The sequence below is a fragment of the Taeniopygia guttata genome, chromosome 3, assembly GCF_048771995.1.
Source record: "Taeniopygia guttata chromosome 3, bTaeGut7.mat, whole genome shotgun sequence".
Taxonomy (NCBI): domain Eukaryota; kingdom Metazoa; phylum Chordata; class Aves; order Passeriformes; family Estrildidae; genus Taeniopygia; species Taeniopygia guttata.
This window is the reverse complement of record NC_133027.1, coordinates 40,765,480-40,791,394: the sequence shown is the minus strand read 5'-3', so window position 1 is coordinate 40,791,394 and position 25,915 is coordinate 40,765,480. Positions and strand designations below refer to the sequence as shown.

At 42.0% G+C, this 25,915-nt stretch overlaps 1 protein-coding gene and 1 long non-coding RNA gene across 3 annotated transcripts in view; one reads left to right on the top strand and one right to left on the bottom strand.

Annotated features, from left to right (window-relative positions):
• Positions 1–8,030: 8,030 nt before the first annotated feature.
• LOC115494294 (uncharacterized) lies at positions 8,031–19,947 on the bottom strand. Its single transcript, XR_012054970.1, has 3 exons — positions 19,740–19,947; positions 9,154–9,268; positions 8,031–8,369 (listed from the first exon to the last, which is right to left on the bottom strand). It is a non-coding gene; the product is annotated as an uncharacterized lncRNA (long non-coding RNA).
• A 95-nt stretch (positions 19,948–20,042) lies between these two features.
• GPR63 (G protein-coupled receptor 63) overlaps positions 20,043–25,915 on the top strand; it is a 30,113-nt gene continuing 24,240 nt past the window's right edge. The window contains exon 1 of one of the 2 annotated variants that reach the window (XM_002197360.6): positions 20,043–20,387. The gene's annotated coding sequence lies outside the window, so the exon portion shown is untranslated. Of the gene's footprint in view, positions 20,388–20,899; positions 21,033–25,915 lie in introns of those variants that run through there. The other variant, XM_072926676.1, reaches the window with a different exon arrangement.

The following is a 25,915-nucleotide window of genomic DNA, read 5'->3' as shown; positions in this document are numbered from 1 at the left end:
GTGATCAAAAGTATGTACAATTAGGTCTTCAGGTTAACAGTAAGGCGTCTATAAAATTCTCAGAGATAAGACTAGGTCAGATTTTGTTGTTCAAATATTTTTCTGGCTGACAGACAAAAACATTGAAATATACTCTTCTGTGGAAGTGTGAAGTGGTACCCTGTGAAGATTTCTGAGCAGTAAAAGGCATGATAATGTTTAAGTCATGTGCTATTGATTTGACCATGTGAAAACACTCTTAAAGTAGAGATGATGTTAATAAAGTCAGTCTAACACCCTAGAGTCTTCCTTTTAACACATGGTTATACAGCATTATGGTTATGAAATACTGTACATCCTGAGTCAGTAAATGTCAGTGAACTTTGAAAAGAGAAAAATAGATATGTTGCTTACAGACAAATATGATTCATTTCTGCACAGCAGAGAAAGACATATACATAAAAATACCACATGATATTAGCATTCTCATATTAGATTTTGAGAGCAGTCAAGCTTACTCAAGTATGCTAAGCTACATTTGGAACGACACTTAGGAATATTAATTCCTGTTCTTTTTTACCATCTCCCAAGAGAGAGATTGTAAAATCTCTGGATCATCAATTTGTGCTGTGTCATATGCTGGCACTGGTGTGTGGGCTGGTTAGATCCCAGCTAAGTATAAAGACATTTCACCTGCCTGTACTGAAGAAAATATGTGTATGTGAAATGAAAATGAAGTGTGGCCAGCAAGTCAAGGGGGGACTCCTCTACTCCAATCTAGTGAGACCCCACATGGAGTACTGCATCCAGCCGGGGTCCTCAGCAGAGGAAGGACATGGACCTGTTAGAATGGGTCCCGAGAAGGACCATGAAGATGACCAGAGGGATGGAACTCCTCTCCTAATGAGTAAGTGTTGAGAGAGTTGGGGATGGAGAGGCCTGGAGAGAGCTCTGGGCAAACCTTATAGGTGCCTTTTGGTACTTAAGGAGGGCCTGTAAGAAAGAAAGGGACAGACTTTTTGCACAGGCAGACAAGTGATAAAACCAGAGGGAATGGCTTTAAATTAAAAGAGGGTCAATGTAGACTAGACATAAGAAATATTTTCTTTTTAAGACAGGGGTGAAACCTGGAACTAGTTGTTCAGAGGCTGCCACATCCCTGGAAACACTGCAGGTCAGGCTGTATGGGGCTCTGAGCAACGAGATCTAGTTGAAGATGCCCCTGCTCATTGTGGAGGGGTTGGACTAAATGACATTTAAAGGTCCCTTCCAACCCATATTCTGTACCACATGTACTTCACATGTAGCAACAAGAAAGTAGCAATACTTTATCTCTTTTCACTCATTATTATAAATAAACTGGAACTCCATCCAGATTTACCACACAGGCAGATATCAAAGATTTGTGTAACAGTATTTAGTATTTAGAAAATATTTAGAATAAAATTTGCATTATTCCAATTTTTCATGCCAACGTGATTTGTAAGGCAGCCAATATATGCTAATTAAAGAATTTCCCTAATTAATTTCTGTCAGTGTGCTGCCCTAGCATGACTTAAAATGGACAGCTTAATGTATTAAATGTATTAGGATTGCTTATGCTTCCCATTGTAAAACAGGGAGTAATATGCTATTAACAGCAAGTGTTTACAACAATCCTTAGATGCACATATCTAATTAAAGTGAACATCCAACATGTTGGGCAAGGATGAGTCATACTTCACAACAGGGAAGCGATCTGAGTTTTGTAATCTTTTAAAGCAATAGCCAGAAAAATTAAATTACTTTCTTTTGTGAGAAATGTATTTTCTGCTGCTTATTGAATGCCTAAAGGATTAATGAACATGAAAGTATGAAGCTTGGGATACATACTGCATAGGACAAGGGTGGCAGCTGTAATGGAGGACTAGAGGGAGCTATTTGAAAACCCAACCCTTTTGTTGCTAAGCACAAACTCTACGTGCATTTTTATCACTCAGGAGCAAGGTAGCAGCATTATGCCACCCTAGTTACCATGGTTTCCACAGCGCCCTCTTTGAAAAGAAACAACTGTAGTTTTATATTCATTACAGGTATTTTAAAACCAAAATTACAACTCAAATTATCTTAAAACCAGGATTACAACTTGACCTATCTATGGACAGATCGACATGATTTTATGTTTGAACACAATACATACTTTCCCAGACCAAAACCATCTCCTCTCACTGCAGCAAGGTTTGAAAATAACCACACTTACAGAGTGCCAAACCTTCTGGAGTCACAGGTTTTGATGAACCCTAACAGCGAATGTGTTTCCCAATCCACCTGGCACCACCAACACCATGGTTGCATCATGTCACTCGTGGGCAGTGATGGACCTAAGAGCTGGAGGAGGCTGCTGGGAACCTCTGGCAGCACCAGTGCTGCTGCTGCTCTTGCCCCCCTGCCAGAAGGGAATGCTCTGCTGCTCTGATGGTTGCAGTGGTGAAGGAAACAGATCCACAGTGTGAGACCAGAGCCCTCTCAAAGGAGTAGCTGCTTGTTGTCTCATAAAAGAATGAAGGTGTTTTGAACACAGTAATAATTGTAAAGGTGTCAGGCTAGATCAACAGCTTCTGATCTTTGCACTTTTCAACAGCTCCAGGAAATACAATGTGCATTGACCTGCTCTCTAGCAAGGTGCCTTGCTGTCTCTAGCTGTATTTAAATCATACAACTTTAATTGTGATACTTCCCTAGGAGGATCTACAGTAATTTAGTTTGGAAGATACAGCATACATGCAAAAAGCAAATTATAAAAGGGATTAATGATATCAGCACAATAGCTTATGTTGTAATTTTGTTCTGTTTTCACCTTTTCCATGCAGCTGTGGTATTTTGAGATATGATGAACAAAGATAGCAGAAGCTGGTCTTTAAGTAGCAAATTGCATGCCAATGACATCTGAAGTATGCTAAAACAGATGGGATAATCTCATTTTTAAATGTGGCTGTAGAAATAACCAAGAATGAAATAATTATTCATACAAAAACTAATTTCAGTAGGCTTCAGAGTCAGATCACAATCACTGAACAATGATTTTTTGCTCCACCACCATTTTGACTCCTACAGATCCAAAAATACTTGTGTCATGAGGATCCATTTGTTACTAGAAAAGTGCAAGGAAAGACATTCCCTACCCCAGTTGTCCTTCTCCTGCCTCTGTAGCTGATTAGATCTGTGGTAAATCTGTAGTAAATAACCATTGGAAAATGCTGACAAGTTAATTGGGCTCATAACTGCGAAGGCAATGAGACATTTCTGCAACTGTTTAGATCAGCTTTGTCAGATGTAAGTCAGTTACAAAGGCGACACATTTAATTGTAACAAGAATACATGGAGAATAAATCAGCTTTCAGGCTTGAATTACAGTGCAGGAGGGATAATTACCAGAGCAGAACATGCACTTAGAAACAAAAATCTTTTGTAGAACACAAACACCTGGGAGAGAATTACACTGAAAATTAATGTTGAGTACCCAAAAAAAAAAAAAAAAAAAAAAAGGAATATTAGATAAAACTACTATTTTAACTACGTGAATTCTCAGTGGGAATGGAGAAGGGTAGCTTTGACCAGACTTCCAAAATTTTTGTGGTGATGCTAATGGTTCACTAGGCATTAATTTTATTAATTTTTTCCCTCAAAGTCAATGCACAATTGTGGAGCTGCTTGTATCTTATTTGCTCCACAGTCCCCATATACCTAGTAGGTGGATTTCATGCATGTGCAGTCTGGAAGGCTTGCTTCAGTTAGAAATGTATATAAATCAGAGCCAGTTATAATGGTTAAAAGTATATAAAAAGTCTATGATGAGCTTTGAGATTTGGGTTGATAGAATTGAGTTCTTTTAAGTAACTGCCCTGTACTAAATTTTGCGTTCAGCTAACTATAACTGGCAATTTACTCTTCTTGCTACATATATTATCAGATATTAAAAACCTGAACCTGGTTTAAAACCTAGCAATAGTATATACTGTGCTAATTAAAACATGTATGGCATTTCTATCTAGGTAAAATAAACTCAGGCAGGTGATGCGATGAATTACTGAGTTTTTCAAAATTTTATCTGTTATAAAAGCTTTTTGTCTTTGTTCAGCATACCACTGAATGTTCCCATTAATTGAGGGCACTTTGTAACAAAGGATCTACATTAAAAAATAAGTAGCATCTTCACTTTGGAGTCACCTAATCTGTATGAGTTTGTTGGAATGCAAAGTGAGGATATAAAACCATCTAAGTGATTTCTCATTACAATAAATGGCTGCAAAGAGGAAGGAATTACAACATCGTTCAGTTCCAAGCATGGTAAAGTCTTTTGTCCCAGTTGTCAAAAATTGTATTAATGCCCTCAAGCATCATAGAATTTTAAAAGTATGGGGATTTTAGGGTTCACTTAGTTTACAATTACTGAATCTTTACTGCAGGTTTATAATATTTTCTTTACAATCATAAGGCTTAGAAACTTCCATTTAAAAAAGGATGGAAATAAATATTTTCATCCAATAACAGGACTGAATGATTTAAAGCTTCCTGAGTAAAAAAAACCATAATATAGTTTCCCTCCTTGAGAAAAAAAATATCTGTGTTAATGTAAAATCTATGATATTTTAATCAAATGTTGAGGATTGATTTGGAGGAATGTTTTTAGCACATAATTAGGCATTTTCTTCAACATTTGTTTCCTATTATTTTCTGAGAAAAGGAAAATGGATAGCAGCTCATGTATTTTGCCTACAGATGGAATTATTCAGATACCCAGAAATCACACTGCTGATCCAAAATACAGTGTATTATTGTTGATAATTACAATTTTTCTGTTCAATAAGAGATTGGTTTTTAGAGGTGTATGAAATATTCACATAAATCATCTTTATATCATTTTGGACAGCCACTTAATTAATATATTATATAAATTTGCAGTGTTGACATTGCTGTTTGTTAGGAAAAGCCCTCAGTAGGAGAAGGAGTTTTTGTTTAAACTAGCTGATCTTTATTTATTCTGAATTATTCCTGAGGAAATTGTGTTTTTCAATCATTCATGGTTATTCTGAGTTCTTCTTTTGTTTTTATTTCATAATTTATATAATCTTACTGTGATACTCTAATTTGATCTAAAATAAAGTGATGTAACACTTCCTTAATTTCCCATTTCTTTTGAAATACAGAAGAAGCTTAGGGGAAAAATAAGAAACCCACTATTGATCAAGCAATTTCCAGTGAGAAACAATCCTGCTTAATCCTTAGAAAATTGCCACAGTGAGTTACATTGTTTTAAGACTGAGCTCTACTTCTAGACTGACTGTTTGTGGTAAACTGTCACCAATTTGTTGCCTCTTCTTTAACCAATGTTTATGGTATGGAAAACCAACTGTATTCCCCATGAAGATACTTATAATCTGTGGTTCATTAATACAGCAATGTAATACCTATACAAGGAAATGCACACAGTGTTAGTCTAGCAACTGTTGAAGAAAGACAAGAAATATCTTTAGAACCACAGTGGTCCGGAAAATGACAAGCCTACTCAAAATATCAATTATTCCAATAGAGATGTTCACAGCAGCTCTAGCATGAATCCTGCCCTGTTCATTCTGTTGAGGAAAAACACCCTGGGGGCTGTAGAAGTCTGTTTTCACACCCTGCATACTGTTTTGAGACCTGCTGTATCTTTTAAGTACATTGATGTTATCATGTCAAGCTGTGACTGAAACATTTTCTATTAAAGCTGGAGCTAACCCTGTGATACAATAGATCTTTCCCATTTCTAGTTTCTCTGTGTCCCTGTAGGCTGGAACTTTGCAACGAGGGCACTAAAATGGCAAACAGGCTTTGAGGAATGTATAGCTACAGTGCATTGCGAGTCCTGCAAACCAGTCCTTCTTTTAATGTATAATTAAATTGTGGAACTCATTGCCATGAGATAAAAGCATAAGCAGATTTCAAACAAAGTAGAAAAAAAATCTCAAAAAATCAACACTGAAGTAAAAATTAATGTGTAGTTAATAAACACAGCAGTTGGGATGTAACTCCTAGGAAGAACAAGTGGTTTAGGAAGTTCATAAATCACTCACTGCTGGAAAGCACGTTATAATTTGGTACACATTTCTTACTTCTTGCTCCTGTAAAGATCTACTGACATTCATTGGCCAAGGTGTCAAACACCCATTCAGCAGTGTTTCAGCACTTAGAAGGACCAGCACTGTGGTACAGAACCATCCAAACAGGCCAAGAAGAAATAGGCATCAGGGCAGCATGGAAGCAGGCACAAGTCTGTATTGCCCATTGATTTTTCCTTCCATCTATCAGGCATTTCTCAGTGCACCACAGGAAAGCATCTCAGAATGCATATATCTGGAAGCACAGCATTTTCAACCTGACCAGAAACATTACAAGCCTAGTATTTCAACAGTCTTCTCTGCAAGGAGACTGTAATTCAGATGGAAGCAGAAATAACTGGTTGCATGGATACAGCTACTGAGCTGTGTCAGTCACCACAGAAATGGCAGAAGCTGTCCTTTCTGAGTTCACTTGCCTCGGGAGCTCAGCTGTGGAATGGCCTTTGTGGGCATTCCTAATCTACTTCTGCACAAAGTCAGCTGGCATAGTTTAACCTACTGATTAATGTATTTTGAGCTAATCTTGGATGACCTTTTGCTGAAGAAAATAAGAAACTTGTATGAGCCTTTCTGCCAGCTCTACTCTGATGGCAGTGCCCTCCAGCAGAAAAACAATCATGTCTAAAACTTCCACTGACACTCTCACAAAAGTTATGTTAAATAATCCACAGCTCCGTAAGAGCTCACAGGCAAGGTGTAGTAGAGAAAAATATGTGGATTTTTTCCTTTCATTCCCTAAATTAAAAATGCAGCTATGTCCTACACAGACAGTAGGATGCTTAGACTATGGAATTAAATATTGGGATTTTTATTTTTTGGTTCTGCACAAGAAATAAAGACTGCAGGCTGTGTTACAGTCTTGTGATTAAGTTGGCAGAGCTAGAAATCACATATGTCATCTCTGTACTGAAAGATCATCCTACCAAGACTTCTGCTGAAAAACTATTCCAGAACCTGATTCTTCTGATTATTAGAAATGTTCGAAATTTCAACCCTAAATTTATTCATAGCTCTTCTCCCTCTTTGGTGATTGCAATCTCACTGTCTGTGTACTTATAGGCATCAATCATAGTATTATAAAGGACTTTATGCAGAACAATCCAGAGAAATATGCTTCAGTAGGCATGATGTGAAATTGAAAAAATGATGGCTTTATCAAGTTTTTTAGTTAAAACACAACTTTGCTGTAATCATCTCCTCCCTGTATTAAAAAAAAAAGCAAGATCTGGTGTCAGCTGGTCTACCTGAAGACAAAAATGGAGAGGGTATGCTGGTCATTAGTAAAAGATTCATTCTTCAAACTTGTTTACTTTTAATAACACAGAGTTGCTTTAAAAGGGTATAGGGCTTTCATATTACTAATCCTTTCCTCTCCAGTAATGAGCATGCATAAGAATAGAACAGTGTGAAAATATTCATTTTTACATAGGTATTTTATGTATTCTTTGGATATTTTACAACATGCCCTAAAAACTCCCCAAAGAGAGTACCTTATTTTATTTGTTATAAAATGGGATTTAAAATGTCTGGATTTTTAAAATACAAAACGAAACCAGCAAAGAATCTTATAAGAGAACAGTCTGCTGTCTGTGCAATTGCCTTTACAGGTGTCCTACATTGTTATTTTATATGAACAGTGAATTGAGAAGGGCTAATGTGCCAAGAAAAAAGTAATATGCAAAATGTCTCATTTCTAGAAAGCAATTAATTCTTTAATAAAAATAGATTTAAAATAAATTCTTCAACCTGTATCTCTTTGTCTTAACTCTAGTTAAAGGCCTTCAAGCCAAAGAGTGCATCATATGAGGGCTATCTCCAAACATACACACACAAACAGCTCAATGTCATAAAGTCTCAAATAAAACCTTACGCTGAAGGCCCCCAGCTAGGTAATAATTAGCATTGACTCCATGATTCTCAGAAGGCTGATCAATCACTTTATTATACTGTACTTATTAAGAAACTTATCACCCTTACAGACAATCATGATACAGGTGGACCAAATTGGTCCTTCAATCTAAACACCGTTACCATTGGCCAATTAAGAAACCACCCTTTGGTAAACAAATCTCCGTAACACATTCCACAACAGGTGCAGCAAGTGAAGATAAGACTTGTTTCTCATTCTTTTCTCTGATCTTCTCACAGCCTTCCCCCAGACAATGCCTGGGAAAGTTGTGCATTGCTCTCTGTGGCCAGGGAGCTGCTGTCACAAAAACCTCTCCTAGTTGTTCACTTTTGGCACTTCTGCATCTGAAAATTGGAAATGAAATTAAGAAAAAAACTCAGAATCTATGAAGACTTCAATAATGTTTAAGGAACACCCCTTCCTCTCCTCTTTCCATCCTCAGCATGGAGATGACCAGCCCCAAAATAAGCAACTGGCTTTTCAATCTTTGCTCTCAGATACTGATCCAAAGACAAGTCTAATTTGCTCTCTACTGTCTTCCTAGCTAGGATCTACTGCTTTTTCATCTCATCTACCTTATAACAAAGATATGTTTGAGCTTATTTAAATAATAATTCCACTTCATTCCAGGTAGAGTTTTTCCTTTGGAAGACTTATAGCACTGGGATTAATAGACATGTTCATGCATTATACAAAAGATGGTAAAAGTTCATGGGACCTAAAATAAATTTGTCTTAATATCTGGAATAGGACATGAAAAAGGTAGGGAAGATACACAGAAGACAACCGAAATTATTAAAGGGAGAGGCTGTCTTAGGAGATCAGACTCAAAAATTTTGAACTGGGAGAAGGCAGTGGTGAAACTTCTTCAAGCTTTATGAAATCATGAAGGTGGCTATAAGGATTAATATTTTTCATCAAATTTCAGAGTTTGGCTCATTCAGTGAAATTAAATTAAAACAGATAAAAATAACACATTACTTTCCAGTGGCTAGGGTATTTCTGGACTTGCTGCCAAAAGATATTGTGGAAGCAGATACCAGCAATAAGTTCAGACAGGAATTGGATAAGTTCATTTACAACAAGTCCAAAAAAAAGGGACAGTGAAAGGACTAGGCAATGATTTACCTTTGTAAGAGCCAGAGAAGCTAGGCGAGTACAAAGAAGAGTTTGAAGATGGTGCCCAAGCTTGTGTGAACTCTGTAAACAGTTTCTCTTGCTGTTGCTGTTTCTATTTGCTTTTCTGTTTAGAAAAACAGAATTTTGCATAAGCAAAACCTTGAAGACCCCCAAGTGTGGTAGATAGGGACAGGCGGAGCAGAAGATCACGGATGTCACGGAAAGATAGACCCCTCCCCCCCTCTCTCTTCCCCACTTATCCATTAACCCCAGGAGTCCCAGAAGAATGTAGCCACACCTGTTCTGGTAAATTTCCACTACCCACTATCCCTGAGACCCCCAGCCCCCCTCTGACGTAGCAAAGACCCCTAAAACTATTTAAACCCACGAGATAGGATAATAAACGCTTTTCAACCGTCTGCCATATTGGTGTCTGCGTGTGTTGATTAGCCCGAGTGGCTTGGGCGAGACCAGGCCGCCGTGCTGCCACCTGAACCAGGTCCCTGGTTGTCTTTCATAAAGGCAACATATCTGGTGCCGAAACCCGGGAGAAAAGAAGAAGAAAGAAGAAAAAAAAAAAAGGGAAAAGCCCCCCGGTGGACGGGATTCACCTGGACAGAAGCAGCGGCCAGGACGGTCAGACCGTACCCAGGCGTAGGGGAGACGTCCCCGGACCCGCGAGCGTCATGGACAGCGTCGCATGGGTCGTAAGTATGAAGCAATGAAATATCGCGTTTAAGCTCAGGGACTTTTATCTTGCTATAGCAAGGCTGCCTGAACTTGGAGCAACCGAATGCTCAGTGGATGCTATGCATCCGGGGATATGGGAACAGTATACAGCCACGCTAGCCGGGGAGGCAAAATCCTCAGACAGTGGCAAGAACGTTACGGCGCGGGGCAAGGTAGAAAAAACCCCGCGCAAGGCAATAGAAAAACAAGAGACGCAGAATGCAGCGCGCACGTGTTTATTAGTTAGAGCCGAGCTCGGGACGGGGGCGAAAGCGCGGACCGTCCCTGAGGAGAGTCCACCCGGGAGCGAAGACCCGGGAGGGCTCAGCGCGGCACCCCCTTCCCCGGATCAGAGCGCAGCCCGGCCCCGCCGCGGAGCTGAGCCCAGCCCAGCCCGGCAGAGGCAGCGCAGCCCCCGGAGTGGCGCGTTTCAAGCGGCGCGGCCCCGATCCCGCCGGGGCGCGTTCCGAGCAGCGTGACTCCGCTCCCGCCGGAACCCAAACCCGCCCGCGGCTCCGCGCCGCTTCCCCGCCGGCGCGCCGAGCGGAGCGGCACCAAGCCCCGCCGCAGAAGCCCCCCGGGACACCCCCGCCGCGGAAAACCCCCGGGGAACCCCTGCCGCAAAAAAGCCCCGAGAAACCGCGGCTTGCCGATACGTCCCGCCGCCGCCGATCGAAAATCCGTTGCCAGAAGCGCAGCCGCGCGCGGAGCGCTTTTGGCGGGGGCTAGCGGGGGAAGCCCGAGTCGCAGAAGCCGCGGCCCGGGAAGGCACGGCAGCGTGGCCACGCTGCCGCCTTGAACATGGCGCCGGGAGCGGCAGAGAGGGGCGGGGCCTGAGCGGTCCCGGCGCGAAAACTCAAAACCCGCGCGATTTCAGGGGCGCGCGCGCGCGGGAGAAAGGGGCGGAGAGCGGCAGAGGGCAGAGAGCCAATCAGCGGCCGCGCCGGGAGCCGCCACCATATAAGGCAAAAACCACCCCCCGTGAGGGGCGCGGCGAGCCGGGGGGGCGGGAGCGGCCCCTCCCCCGCGGGGTGGAGCGAGCCCGGGGCCGAACAAAACGGCGCGGAGCCCCGGAAGTGCCCTGGCATTTGACTTCCGCCGCGGAGCCTGGCAACAACTCTGCTGGCCCCGAGGAGCCGGCGGAGGCTGACCGGAACCCCGAAACAAAAGATACGGAACCAGCACAGTTTAAAACAAAACCGAATAGAGTTCTAAGCCGCACCGAAAAGCAGTCACAATACCCCTTGAAGCTGCGGCAGAAAAGAGCATCTCGCCAAGCAATACAGGTCCCAGCCCCGGACATACGGGGGGGGGGGGGGGGGCGGGGGGCGCGCGCGGACGAACCCAGCCTCCTCCCACCGCAAGCGGCGCCCGTGCCGCAGGGTCAGCAAGAGACGCCCCCGATACGGGACCCCGGGGTAGCCCTAGCTATGAAAGTGGGGAGAAAGCCCCCGGGGATGTGGGGGACGTGCTGCCTCTGTGGCAGTCGGAACCCCCACGTGGTGAAACTATGAGAGCCACTGCTGCACACCACTGCTACCAACCGAACCTGACCCTCAAAACAAAACTAATGAGAAGCTATGAGTTCTGTTTGCAGAGCACGCTTGTGAACCATCCCAGTGACACACACACCCCTGCTCCAGAAAGAGATGACAGACCACCAAACTGCCAGACAACACCTGAGAATCCCACGGTGGTGAGATCCAAACATGCACAGTGTCTTTCTTCATGCAATTTTGCTGTTTAGAAACTTGTGGCCAGGAAAACAAGCTGGCCCAAGCCGCTACCCTCATCAGCTATTTAGGTGGGTCATACAGCATCTATCAAGTAACAAAGTGCTCAAAAAAGTCACCATAATAAATACCCCATCCTTCGTGTTCCACATAGCCAGCCTGTTTAGAAGCTATTTTACTAACCCTAAATGAAACCAAATCAAACCTGACTAACCCCTATTAGTTTTACTATTATATTAAACCCCCTTTTCTACGAAAGCAATGCTTTAGATACCCCCTTCAGTTACTCCACAGCCAATATCCCCCACCAGTGCAAGTGAGACACTCCCCACAAAAGACCAATAAGTAAATAGTCCCATCCACATTTGAGATATAAGTTTGCCAAAAACCCAGAGTAAATCCTTATATGTTCCTTGCCAAGTTTAATAACTCTATCAATTTCTGTGTCCAAGTTCCGATTGTTTCTAAGGTCCTATATCACTCAGACGAAGAAATATACCATCTTCTCGAGGAACCTAACAGACTCCACAAAAGGGAAATCATCACAGATATAACTATCGCGATGCTGCTCGGCTTGGGAGCAGCTGGCACCGCCACGGGCGTCTCAGCCATCGCAACCCAGCAACACGGACTCTCCCAGCTGCAAATGACCATCGACGAAGACCTGCAGAGGATCGAGAAATCCATCTCCTACCTGGAGAAATCAGTCTCTTCGCTTTCAGAAGTAGTTTTACAAAATAGGCGGGGACTTGACCTTTTGTTTATGCAGCAGGGGGGATTGTGTGCAGCGTTGAAGGAGGAATGCTGCTTTTATGCAGATCATACGGGAGTCGTTAAAGACTCCATGGCAGAACTCCGAGACAGACTGGCTCAGAGAAAGAGAGACAGGGAGACCCAGCAGAGCTGGTTTGAATCCTGGTTCAATCAATCACCTTGGCTCACCACTTTAATTTCCGCCCTGGTAGGTCCACTGGCAATACTGCTTTTGGCTATTACCATAGGACCATGCCTGCTGAACAAACTAGTCTCGTTTGTTCAAGCCCGTCTGGAAAGGGCAAACATTCTGTTCATAGGCCACCAACAAATGCTGTAAACCAAAAAACTGCAAACACAGTCAGTAGCTAAAGCCTTCAGCACCTGCCTTGAAAAATCTACCCTGATCTACTAAACCACCCTTTCCTTAACAAGTTACAAGTCTGTACCTCACTCCAGTGCCTCTACCTACAACTACCTCATTTTGTATGTGATAAGGAGGGGGGAGATGTGGTAGATAGGGACAGGCGGAGCGGAAGATCACGGATGTCACGGAAAGATAGACCCCTCCCCCCCTCTCTCTTCCCCACTTATCCATTAACCCCAGGAGTCCCAGAAGAATGTAGCCACACCTGTTCTGGTAAATTTCCACTACCCACTATCCCTGAGACCCCCAGCCCCCCTCTGACGTAGCAAAGACCCCTAAAACTATTTAAACCCACGAGATAGGATAATAAACGCTTTTCAACCGTCTGCCATATTGGTGTCTGCGTGTGTTGATTAGCCCGAGTGGCTTGGGCGAGACCAGGCCGCCGTGCTGCCACCTGAACCAGGTCCCTGGTTGTCTTTCATAAAGGCAACACCAAGGGAGGGAGAGGGCTATAGGTAATGAAAACAAGGACAAAAAATAGACAACAACTGTTGCTATAGGACACGAGAATGCACAACGCGAGTCACTTGCCACTTTGCAAGGTAAAAGAGAGAGTTTATTTTCTGACTCCAATTTTTATACTTTTCCAAAGGTGACAGTGGATTGGAGAGTGAATGGGCCACCTCTCCAAAGACATTGGACAAAGCACTAGTACATCAAGTCTCTCCACCCCCATGAAGGAATGCAAAACAACACGTTATTTACAGAAACTGTGTGGGAAAGTTTCCCAATAGAATGTAAACTCAGAAGGCTTTAGAAACCTCAAGAATCAGGGCGACAAACAACAAACAACAAATGATAGAAAGGGAAGCATTACAGATCTGAAAATTCAGACCTAGTGAACTGGAGGAGGGCATGAAGCAGAGAAACTCTGACATCACTCATCGCTTTTTGTAGGTTAACCAAGGAGCAGGTGGATGCTGCCCAGTGATGCTCTGTCTGAAGAGGTGGGACAATGATGAAATGAATATACACAGGTTCCACTGTCATCAGGATGCCTCCATCCAGCTTCCTTCTTCAGGTGACATGAACAACCAACAGGATCTGGAAGCTTCAACTTGAAAGGGTCTTGGTTTGGGAGTGTATAAATAAAAAGTGCAGAGGGAAAAGCACAGCAGGAACTTCAGTGAGCGTATCTGGAGGAGAGATGGCATTTGATGTACACTCAAAATACCTGATGTGTTTTGGTGAGAGGGTCTCTTGCCATTCTCTGAGAAAAAAAGATCCACAGTCCAAGGAAGTAGGGCATTCTCCCCATTCATGGATGTTTTTAGGACATTTTTTTCCTCTTTGAGGGGTGTGAATTGTAAAGGCCTCCACAACTGAAAGTCACTCTTGAGTTACTAGTGCTGTTCAAAAAATTGTATGGCACATTTAGGACAAAGAGTATTTACAGAGAATTTGAAAACTTAGATAATCCCAGGTGCAATTAAAATAGGGTTGCAACTATTTTAAAGAGAGAACTAAAAATTATGTGGAACATCTCAGTAAAATTCTTATATTTTCATTAAAATGACTGAACAGAAAATTTTGTTTTAAAGTACTATTTCATGTTCAATCTTTGCTGAAGTCACTTACCAGTTCAGAGAAGGGGATTCCAACACAGGTATTTTCCAATGGTAAATGGGAATAATATTTTATTTAATGTAATGTTTTCTTTCAATAATAAATGAGTTTTTCACCATTATTTTTATTTAACTGGAGGATCTGTGAAGCATTCATTATTGGTTTTCAGTTCAGAAACCTCTTTTATTATAATGATAACTTCATAAGATTAAGTTCATGGGGCATTGATTTTGGTTCTGAATAAAAAGAAACTAAAATGTTTCTAATAAATAGCATCTATGTTGTCCATCTTCACTTCTAGCATCTTCTAAAAAAGTCAAATTTGCTGATGAATGAATGGTGACAATTCTAACATGATACACAGAATTAGATTACCAAATTTGTGCCATCACAAAAGAAAGGTGCTTGTGGCAGAAGTCATATTTTGTAATTATTTTCTTAGAGTGTAGTTGAACAAAAAACGGGACACGCTCAGACACTACATTGTAGATAGTTTCCTTGACAAAGACATTGAAAAATCATTCCAGCCAGTTTCCCTAGACTGTAATGTAAGGATCCTAAAGGATTTGCTCAAAACTAACATTCCTAATTTTAATTCCTATGTTTTCAGTTAAAAAAAACTGTTTCAAAACAGATATACCAATATGTATCATAGAGATCCTACTGAAAATTATATCAAGTAACTGAAGTAGATATAAATCTAGGCTGAAGGTCATACCATAACAAATTATTAAAACCAGGCACAGATGGGATTGGAATGGGGGAAGGACTTCTTTTATTACACCATAATCATGGAAGCATGGGCAACACTGAACTGGGAGTAGGGGAAGGTAGAGAGTGGGGAAAGGAGTTTATAGTTTCTCTCTAGGAAATCCAGGAAATATTGTTTGCCCTTGGTTCCTGGATGACAGAACAAAAGGAAACAAACTAAAAAGAGTTTATCAGTTTCAGTAATACTGGACATAGCCTCCCTGTCCAGCATATTAACTGCGAGAAGTTTGCTGGTTCTATTATGGGAGAGTTCAAATGAAGAGAAATGTTGAGTTTCATTCCTTTCTTAAAACTAGCATATGGGATGAATATACATGGTTTTCAGAATTGAGCAAAAAAATTAAGAGCAAAATTGGAGACTATTCTGTGCTTTGTCCTCCACTTCACCAGGCTCCTTAAATTATTATAATTACTGAAGGATTTAAGTTACTTAAGTTACAGCCCAGACATTACCGGGTCATGCAGATTGGAAATTGAAAGCTGAATTTTCTCAAAACGTTCTTTTCATGCTGCTGTGGATGGTGCACAGATGCAATACAGCTTTGGTTTATCTTGCTTCAAAGGCAAACAGTAGCAACTGAAGCCTCAAATGGCCTTTGGGAGGCAGGTGAATTCATGAGGTTTGTTTACCATCTTTTCATCTTTGTTATAAGAAATAAAAGAGGAATTCAATAGCAGTCAGATGGTGAAAGGAAGCCAAGAGAGACTGAATGTGTGGCAATACCTGAAATTGTATACTAAACTATATCATATTTGCTTGGCAATGAGAAAAAATTTATTGACATGCTTTCTCTTTCTTTCTTCCTCTCAGAGTGAAAACAGGATAGAAAACAAAGTAATGAAGCTGTGAGGAAATGATTAGCTGATAATGTGCTCCATTGCAAACACAGCTCTAGAGGATTAAATTTTTCTAGAGAAAAGGTGTGAAAGCATTTTTGTGCAACATTTCAAATTCAGCTCCAATTCACCAGCCTTCTGCACCAATGCTCAGGTCAATGTCATAAATTTCCACTTCAAAACAGCACCTGTTTTTCCACTATAATCCTTACTCACCAGTCTTTCTTCCCTTGCTCCAGTTACTGTGGTAAGCATAACAAAATACCTGTGTAACTTCAAACATATGAATAATCCACCAAGGTCAGACCTCAGTACTATCTTTTCCTTGTTACACTATACTGTGTTTTTTCACGTCTTCAAATTAATTCTATTACAAAGAAAAAAGCAGGCAAAAAGGATGATAAGAGTTTTTCTTATGTTGCATATAGCAGAAACTACATTTTGAAATCTTTTCCCTCCTGGGCACAGAGTTCAGAGGCAGTTTTGAAACTCAAGACTCTGTTGGGATTGTGTACAACTCTCTGCTTAATAAAATAAATGCAAATATAAATTCTCTAAACATCCGACTTTTGTTCTGTTCATTTGCATGTTTTCTTGCTACTGTTGGAAAAACCCGCAAATCTAATTGCATTGTTTTATCATCCATATTGAATTCTTTAAAAAAACAGACTTCATTTTGGGAAATCTTCCCTCTTACTCCTGCCCCAAGATTACTCTTGGCCTGTTCTGTAAGGGAAAAAAAAAAAAAATCTGCAAGGCTGAACTGGAGTAGATATTTAAGAGCAGTACTGTCCTGATTTTCCCTCACACAATACTAATGGTTTTACAAAAAGGTCTGGTAATTTGCTCCAAGTTTTTACCTACAATATAAAAAAGCATAATCAGAAAGAGTCTAAATAATGCCAAAATGCTCATGTAGGTTTCTTTCTATTGAGGACTGTTTCAAGAATTCTGGCAGTTGTGCACAAAGTGAATTAACATAAACATTATGTTATTTATGTTACTATGCAATAATAGTAACAATTTAATGTAATCAGTGCAATGATGGAGTAGTGAGTCATTGCTTTAGGAAAACGACCAAGGAGTCTGGAAAAGGCTAACAAACACTGTAGTCAATGAAGATTGCCCGCCTTTAGTATACATCAGGAACTAATGAGACCTGTCTCCACTATTAGAATAGTAGACAGAGACACTCCACCTTCAAAGCTTTGTTTGCACTGAGGCATTAGTTAGATCAATTCAATCTTACTAGACAGCTCAGTCTGGAGCAGTAAAACACAGCAGCCTTCAGCAAGTTGTTGTCCAACCCCCTTGTTTGTAAATGATACAGAAAAGGCCAGTGCTTCATTCAGCACTGCTGCTCTATGTCACATCATAGGGAGAGGCACAGACATTACTGCTACTAAAAGGGATGGGAGAGTTATGGGGAAAAAACAACAACAACAACAAAAAAAAAACCAAACCAAAACCAAACAAAAAACCAACAACAACAAAAAGAAAAAGTAACGCATGACTGCTAATTACTTTCAGTCTCCTTGTGGAACCTATTTCTGGGGTGAGGTAATTCAGAGGATCCTCATTTGTACAATAGAATTTTCTCCTAACTCCTTCCCATGCAAGACCTGTTTTTTCCTGCTTCTTTGGGTCTGAATGACTAAGCTTTTCTACAGTCTTTTTTCAATAAAACCTTTTTTCTTCTGCCCCCGGAACAGTTAGAATAACTAGGCCTTTGTATTTTAAGTTATTCATTAAAGTTAAATGGCTTTATCTTCATGCTTGTCCTAGGGCAACTATTATAAGGTTAACCTTTTTATAGCAGTGAATCCAGATAAGTTTCTCAATTTTCTCTGAATCTGGTCAGTTACAGGTATGTATGACTATGCCCCTGCTATGGTTCACAATTGTTGCCTCAATACCTATTTTGATTTCCCAAAGCAGCACTAGACATTAAGGGGAAAAGGTCACAAGCCATGAAAGGAAGTTTCAGAAATACATGAGTGAATCTCATAACTTTCTTTTTTTTCTTTTTTTTTTTTTCAAAACACTGTCCAGATACAACTGGATTATTGTACTTAATACAAGGGTAACAAAAAACCACCAAAACCACACAGACCAAACCCCAAACCCAGCAAGTTCCCTACAGAGCAATCTTGCTTAGCAGAGTCTTTACCCCAGCCACATCGTCCCAATGGATCACCATCCCCAAAACTCTCCCAAATCTGGAGTGCTCCTTGGCAACCTCACCTAGAAAGCAGATTCTTTTCTTCTTTAGTTTCGCTTTTCAAATCAGGCTCTTAGAATGCTTTCCTAAAGCTCCTTTCCAAAACAAAGAATATTTAAAGCTCATATCTAAAACCAAGGGACATTTACAGAAACCCACCGGGTACACTTAGGCAAATTAAGACTAAGCAACTTCTTGTATCCATTGCTATATGTAGTTCTTTGTTTTGGCAGTACAAACCAAACACTGTTAGGTTTAATTACTCAAACCACTACAGAATCATTTAAAAACATGTTGTTGTCTCTTCCACAAGATGGAGTGCAGTGATAATATCTGAGGATTTTCAAATTGAATCAATATATCATGCCTCCCCTATGCTAGAAAAACCCTTTTAAAACTTTATCCAACCACAGCAAAACAAATCAAAAGCCCCTGTGGGGCAGGTTAGTTGTAAGCTGCTATTTCAGATGAGAGGAGTTCAGAGTGAATCCCAAAAAACAAAGCCCACAGTTTCTTTAGGTCTTTTGCATTCAAAATGAGCAGCAGAATTTAACAGTGATGAGAAGTGAACTTAATTCTGACAGGAAATTGCAACCAAAAAACCAGTGCTCACACCCACTTGTAAAAGAAAATTTAAGAATAAAGAAATAATTTTAAGAATAAATAAATAATTCTTAGTCAAGAATTTTGTAAAGAAGACAGAAAGAATTGCTTTTTCTCCACCTTGCAGTTCCCAGTCATAACCTTGTGGGTGCAGGGCTGCTGAACTCAATCAAGAGTTGAACTCCTCAAAAATCAAAGCAGTATCAGTGCTTTGATTAGATGTAGCTGCTAGCATTCTGCTGATATCCCATCAGCTGTGTGCTTAAGAGATCCATTTGGGAGAACGAGAAGCTTCCTTTTTCTCTTCTTTAATGGTCTGAGTCCACTTTGTGCAGTTGTGATCTGATGAGAAAGAGAGACGTGCTTGCTGGCAATCAGGTAAATGTACTTTGAATAGGAATAGGGATCGTGAAAGAATCTTCCTTCAGACACCAAGCTTTGTAAGAAAATAAGTTTCCGTATCAATTTGCATCCTTTTACAGCCATTTAATATGCTATAGTGAGTCTTGGCACTAATACATACTAATATATTAAAACAATTACTTAACACTACATTAGCTACCCTGAACCATGTAGACTTTGTTCTGAAATTATCATCTATGGCCTTCCCCTTCTCAGAATCAGGAGTCACCCTATCCCAGTTTGGAAGTGATATGGCTGCCAATGCCACACACTATGCAACCCTAGCATTGCAACTACATCCTATTTGGAAGATCCTCCTTACCAAGTTAGACGTGTGGACAACGAGGAGACAAACCGGTTTGTCTTGGTCCTTTAAAAACCAGCTGGAACAACTCTATATAGTAAAGTGACGCTTGGAAATATATTAACTTTCCCTTTGCGTACACCAGGACTGCAGTACCACTAAGCGCATACCGTATTTATGTCCCTGCCTGGCAGGAGGCTTGGCGCTCCTCTGCATTTGTTAATCCTGCTCCTCAGCATCTTTTACCTGGATTGTTAAAGACACGCCTCCAACTTTACAGCAACTGCCTGCTCGGCGCTGGGCGGTGAGCCATGGCAGGGGGGGTTGCGGATCTGCTGAGCCGGGCTGCGCCGCCCGCGGGAGCGGGGCACGGGAGCAGCGCGGCCGCTCCGCCGGGATGCGCCCACGGTCCCCGGGGGCGGCGGGAGCCGCTCGGCCGCAGCGTGCGCGCGCCCCCGGGGGGCGGAGCCGCGGCGCGGGCGGGGCTCGGCGGCTCTGCGGCGGCGGCGGGCGGGACGAGGCGGGGCGGGCTGCTGGCGGGCGGGCACGGACGGAGGGAGGGAAGCGAGGGAGGCGCTGGCTCGCCTGCCTGCTCCTCGGTCCGCCGGTTCCGCGGCGCTGCCCGGGCAGCGGAGCCGCCGCCGAAGCGAATGGGGAGGCGGCGCTGAGCGGGCTGCCCTCCGCGCGAGTCGGCAGCCGAGGGCAGCGGCGCGGCGGGCGAGCAATGCCCCTCACTTCTCTGCTTGCGCTGCCCTTCCTCCGTCTCCTCCCGCTCCCGGCTCCGAAGCTTTTGTTTTCCCCGGCCACTGTGATGGCAGGAAACTTCCCGGACGGATGGGCTCAGGCCGGGCTTGTGCTGCGCCGGGCTCTGCAGGGCTCCGGCCACACCGTGAGGTGAGGCGAGGCGGGCGGCGGCGCCGCGGCCGCAGCAGTTCCGCGGGACCGGCGGCTGCTCCGCCCGGCCGAGGGACGGCGGGACGGGCGGCGGGAGCGGGACGAGAGTTGCACGGGGGATCGCAGGGAGCGCCCGCGGCTGTGCCGCTTTCCCCGGCCGCGGTCCCACCACCGGGAAGGCGTTCTAGCCCCGAGGATCCGTGCCCGGGGGCCGGAACTGCTCGGGGGTCGGCGCCCCGAGGAGGCTGCGTGGGCACCCGGCGTCTCTTCTCCCGGCGGGGCCGCCGGAGGCGTCGGCGGGCAGCGGGGGCAGGAGTGCTGCCGGAGCCGGGTGGGCGCGCTCGGCCGCGTCCCGGGGCCCTGGAGCCGCCTGTGGGGGCTTCCTCCTGCCCGGGCGCGGGGCCGCGCTTCCGGCCGGGTCCGTCCCGGGAGGTGCCCGGTTCCCACCGACCCCGGGATCGGCTCCCCGGGACACTGCTCAGCGGCGCCGGGGAGTGACTGCTGGCTTGTCACCTGCTCATCAGCCTGCTGCTTCTGCTCAACTCTTGAACCCCCCCGCGGTGACGGTACGGTGTGTGCGGGTTGCTCCTGGAAAAAAGAAATAGAACCGTCTCGCTTGGTTTTGATTTTCATCTGCTTAAAAGAGTATGTAGTTTTTTTTGGGGTGTTCCACATGGTTTTCTAAACTTGTTTTGTAAAAGTCAAATGATACAGTGCAGCCTAGGATATATATGTATATATACATATATGTATGTATATAACAAAGCATATGATAAAGTTTTTCTTGTAAATTAACAAAAACACTTTTCCAAGGAAACAGTTGATTTACAGAAAGATACAGGTAACATAGGAATTTTCAATGGTCTGAGCTAGGCTGGAAAGTTAGATCCGTGCCCAAGAAGGTTGTTAAACAAAATTGTTTGTCTTTACTGAATTGGGTAATAAATGCTTAAGCAGTGGGAAATGGGTTTTACATAATGCATTTTCTGTGTGATATATTGCACATTCTAACATTAGAGCAAAGGCGTCAGAGGCATCAGATTATGAAAAGGGCAGTTTTAAATAGACTGTTTCAAGTTAACTGAAAATTTAAAGAAATGTCAAAGATATTTGTTTCAAGATTGGTAACATAGAACAGCTGTGTATTGTCACTTGTCAAATCTGGGGTGTTTTTTGATTTTGCACGTTATCTGTTATGAGAATGTATTTACCAACATTGCTGTAGCTCCAGCATAACAGTATAGACCCACTAGTAATTACATTCTTGATCTACAGAAGCAAATTTGATAATGACAAGTAATTAGAAGTAATTTCTAAATAATGTCCCTTTGAAATAACTACTGCCAAATGATCAGTACTCTAAAGTACATTCTCTTAGCTATTCTACCTTACTCCTTTATTAGAGAGTAGCCTTACTGTAAGAATGTATTCTAAATGTATAAAACTTTTTTATTTAAGTGAGAAAGTAAATGAGACTTTGGAAATTACTAGTTCACATGCAATGTCTGCCTACTCAGAGGAAACAGGAAGAAGGCATGATGAACCCTACGAGTTTCTAATTTTCTTCTTGTGTGCTACAATGTGTAGGTGACTTTTGTCAGGTGCTGCTGATCAGGCATTGCTTGTGTGCCTCATCATTGCATCTGCCACTTTTAAAATATTGTTCTAGGAATAATAGCAGATAAAGCTTGGAGAGGCTGTGATTGCTTCTCTGCAGTTAATGAAATGCACCCAAGAGCAGTTTCTGGTCTTGAAGCTAAGTGCTGTGGGTTAGCCCTTGTCAATGCTGTTTAACTCTCTTGCCTTCCAGAACAGGAAATTTGCATGGGAGACCTGTAGCTGGACTGCGGTAGAAGGATGCTGTGCTGGTGTGTGGCAGCTGTGCTTCCATTTCCAGGGAATGATTCCTGGCATTGCTTGGTTTAACTAGTGTGGACATAGTCTATCTGTAACATAGTCTATCTGCAGGTAGCCTCCCTTAACTCTGTGCTCAATGGTAGTGCTCTAATTTCCCTGCATTGAGGATTTCTGGCACTATAAAATGCTGCTTTTCATAGTCAGCTGCTTAGAAGTGCCAGGGCTGCTTTCTTCCTTTTTTCTCTGCTTGTGCAAGTGGTTGAAGAGGGAGTAGGTGAAGGCTTGGTGGTTTCCCACTTGTCCATAAGGATGAGGTAAAGAGGATCAGGAAGAGGCTTACGTGACTTTGTCTGGTTGTCTCGGAATGTGCTCCCAGGGCAATGCACATCCATAAGCAGTCCTGGTGGCTAAATGTGAAGGTCCATGGCCTGCAGCCACATGGAACATCCATAAGGATTTTGTTACAAGTAGCAAGTTGGGCAGAGCAAGTTTGGTTTGTTATTCTTGGAGTTTTTTTAATGCTTCAAAAGATGTCAGACTTACTTGTTCAAAATGAGGTGAGGCAAGAGGAAAGTGTAACTGTCATCTAAGAAATCCTACTTGTAGTACACAAAAGTAGAGTTTCAGGTCAAAATTTGTCAGGTTATGCTGCCTCGCACAGACATATAAAATGCTTTACTAGAACAGTGCACTTTTTAGCTCTGTAATTTGCTAGCAGTCTTTATTTTGCTAACCTAGCTAGTAGCACAGTTTGAACTTGAATGGGAAAATTGTTTAACCATCTCATTTCCAGCTGACGATAATTAGATACTTATGTAAGCCTGAATTATGTGATGGGACTGGGTTAATGCTCTAAAGTACTTTCCCAAACAGGCAGCTTGGCACAGTGAAATTCCTGTTGATTTCATTAAAATAAAACCTCATAAAATACAATTCTTAATATTGAGCTATTTCTGTATGTGGTTTAGGAGAAAGGTGAGCTATCTCTTTTTTTTTTTCCCTTGTCTGTGTAAAAACACTGCTTTGGTAAGGTGTATTACACTTAAACATATGTTGGAAGTATCTGAGGAGTCGCACTGGTTTGAATGGTACTTTGAGAAATCTCTTGCATAACTGTAACCTAATTTACCTCAATCTAGATGTTTATTATACACAAGCTGTGTTTAAAAGAATATTATCAAGACCACATAAGCACAGAAGAGTCTGGAAATTTAAAGCTTTGAAGTAATGATGATGTTGCCTGTGGGAACTGTGCCTTACACTATCTAGGACCCAATTTTTTTCAGAATGCTTTGCATCTCAAATAAGGCAACCAAAATCAGTGGCTGGTTATGACTTTTGCATCTCTCCTGGATTTTCTCCTCCTTGTAGTTCTAAAGCAAGGCTTGAATCACATTGACTAAATGTGACATTGTGACATACAATAGTTGTGGAGAAAGCGAGGTTTTGAATGCTTGTTCATCTTTGTGACCTGCTGAAAGAAGATGGATTCTGTGTGGATAAGTAGTATTTAGTCACATAGTTAAAGCTTAAAGCCTATGTCACAGGGTTTGATTGAAGTCACAAGGTTTTCTCAAGTCTTCAGAGCTTGACTTTTGAACCCTAATTTTTTAACATAGTTTTTGTGTGTGCAATTTTCTCAGTGCTTTTTTTGTTCACCTCTAAAAGAAATAGAGGCACAGGTGTATTTTTTTTCTGGGGTATCATTGATGATTTCTGATGTCGTTAGCAAAGTGAGAAAGTCTAAATGCCTGTTCAGGCTGTAGCTGTCTAAAATGTAGTGGTAGGTTGTGATCCATAGGTGGATTGACAATGAAGAGAGATAGCAGCCTTTATACATCTGTTATGAAATAACTTACATTACCTCTTAATTTTTATGTAATATAATAGAACTGACTTGAAGCTGTGATGCACAGTTCCCATTCTGTTGGCCACCCATTCTGTCTGGTGACTTTACTGTTTTTTTCCCTGTAATATTTTACTTACCTGTTTCTTCCTGGGATATCTTACTGCCCTGCTGCTTTCTATATTTTTCTGCCACATCCTTTTCTTTGTTGGTTTCATAAATTGTAGTTGCTAGTCGCTTCATTTGGTCAGTGTGACTGTTTAGTATTAATCTAGTTCTATAGTTGCATGGGTCAGGTCAGCTGGCTAAGCAAATCAGGTCTAGGAAGCAAAGAGGAAACTGGCTTTCAGATCCAGTGCTTGGCTTTTGCAGGCTGTAGTGAGGAAATAATTTCTGTTATAACCTAGGTGAGCTGCGGCTGGGGCACAGAACTACAGAATAATTGAGATTGGAAGAGACCTGGAGGTCATGTAGGCCACCTCTCTGCTCAGAGCTGAGTCTGGTTGAAAGTTTGATCAGTTTGCTCAGGGTCATGTCCACTTGAGTTTTGAAAATCACAAAGGATGGAAATTATGCAGCCTGTGAGAGTAACCTGTTCCAGTGTTTGACCACTGTCACTGAAGTTTTTTTCCCTAAAGCCTAATTGAAGTTACCATACTGTAGCTTGTGTCGATTGTCCTGGTCCTTTGCTGTGAACCTCCAAGAAGAATGAGCTTCTTGTGCTCTTAAAAGCAATAGATATTTTTCTAATGTTTAGTAGCTCACTTTCTGTTAGGAATATAGGTAACTTTTGCCAAGTACATAAAAAAAAAATCTGTTCCAGCCATGGTTGCATACCTCATTCAGTAACAGGCTGATCAAATCAGCTGGATTACATTTTTGTTTATGGGGGCAAAATAAAAGTCCTTTGCTAGCCTTACTTTTTGAAACAGATTAGATGTTTGAAATTTCTCTTTTCTCACATATGACCATGCGTTGTGTTTTCCATCAGGTGACTGCCTCATTGTGTGTAGTGAATAGATGCTGGTGGTTTAGGAGGTAAATTTAAGTCTTCAAGCTGGCTTCTAAAAGCCAGCTATGTCATCGTGTGATTTTTTTTTTTTTTCCCACCTTATTAAGTGTATGGACCCCCTGCATAGCAAAGTTAAACCCAGTGACTACTTTTGAGGGCTCTGTTAGAAATGATCTACAGAGTACTACACTGATCCTGAAGTAGTCTCAACTAGCTTTTCAGGCATAATTAGTGGGGAGAAAAATAAGCCTGTTCAGAACGTAGTTTATTTTACCTATGGCTGTATTATTTACTCAGTGTCTCTTTGCTTTGTATCATTAAAGTCTCAACAGTTCTTAGCCTTTGTATCCAGCTACATTTAGGCAAGGTTAATCCTTAATGAGCACCTTTCCAGTCCTTTATTTTCTTGTCATTGCTCAATATATGATCATATGTTTTACTTGCAGCCTATTCTGAATGCTTAATAATTAACTTCAATGTGTATTTTTTTTGTGGTGATTTTCATGTCTGTATCTCAATTCTTCAGGAAAAGTTGAATTATCTTCATTACCCTATTGTCTTGTGCAAGTTATCCTGCTTTTTAAAAAGGCAAAAAAGTGAGGGGGCGAGGGCAGAAGATTTCAGAAACAAGAGGTATTCAGTTTTGATTGCTTTGAGCACAAGGGGAAAACTGTGCAACAAAGAAGAAGAAAAAGCATGTATTTTTAATGCAAATTGTGAAATAATAATCCTGTCTTTCTAAAGCTGTCTTAGAACTTCAAAACGTGATACTACTTAGAAGTAGTTATTGCTACTAGTTTTCCACATCAGTAG